Here is a 1069-nt window from a genome sequence, read left to right on the forward strand (position 1 = left end):
CAAAACCTCCTTCCGCTACATGAAATAACAAAAAGACGAATTGATAGATCATCAAGTTTAAAAAAAAATCAACATTAATTTTTAAAATTGAGTTTTCAGACCTTATTTAAGCGTAAAAAAATTATATGAAATAAAGGGCATCTATTATCCCCCAATTTATAAAACAATGCACATAAATACCCCACAGACATAAAAATCTATTCAGTTTTACAAAGAGGCTCACATTTTTATGCCCCCTTCCCGGGGTGCCACTTAAAGGTTACTGAATGCTTCCTCGCGAGACACTTTCTCTAACCCACTCACACTTTAAAAGGGGTGTAGCTCAAGGGGTAAGCCTCGTTTGGCATGTGAGAGGTAGGGGGATCGATACCCCCATCTCCAAATTTTTAAAGTTTTTCGCCGAAGAAAAGGGTAAAAGGGGACAGAACGAAGAGGGGGCGAGAATGAAAGAAAATTTTGTGTGGGATTATAAATTTTCAGACGTTTCCCGGGTATTTCAGCGGGAGACTAGGGCGTACTAAGATTTTAATGTTTTTATCTTTTTATTTGCTTTGACAAATATCTTGGGGGAAGTAATTTTTGTTGGAGAAAAAGGAATAAATTTTTTTCTAGGTTAATAAATTTTCAGTGTCTTCCCCGATATTTTAGCTGGGGACTACGGGTGTACGATGTTTTTGTGTGTTTTTTTTTTAAAAAATCTTGCTGTATTTATTTTTATTGAAAGACTGAAGAGACAAAAGACATTTTAAAGAATTCTTACTAAAAATGTTATCTTAGTAATTATAGGTCGCTCAACTCTAATTTTACGAAAAATGGAGAAAATTTTCCTCTATTTTCGCTAAAACCTTTTAATACAACACGAAACAAACTCAGCATAATACGGTTTTTTCTGTCACTCAAAAAAAACCCCGGGTAAAATCGAAGTACAGTGTAACCAGGTTTGAGGAAAAAGCAATGTATATTAGGTATTATAATATTTTATTATGAGGGAAAACCAGACGGGAGAGGGGTGCTGCTCTTTAAACTCCCCTTTTAAATACAAGCAGATTTTTCCAGCGTGCTTGGGGTG

The sequence above is a fragment of the Penaeus monodon genome, chromosome 33 (assembly GCF_015228065.2).
Source record: "Penaeus monodon isolate SGIC_2016 chromosome 33, NSTDA_Pmon_1, whole genome shotgun sequence".
In the NCBI taxonomy this organism is placed as follows: Eukaryota; Metazoa; Arthropoda; class Malacostraca; order Decapoda; family Penaeidae; genus Penaeus; species Penaeus monodon.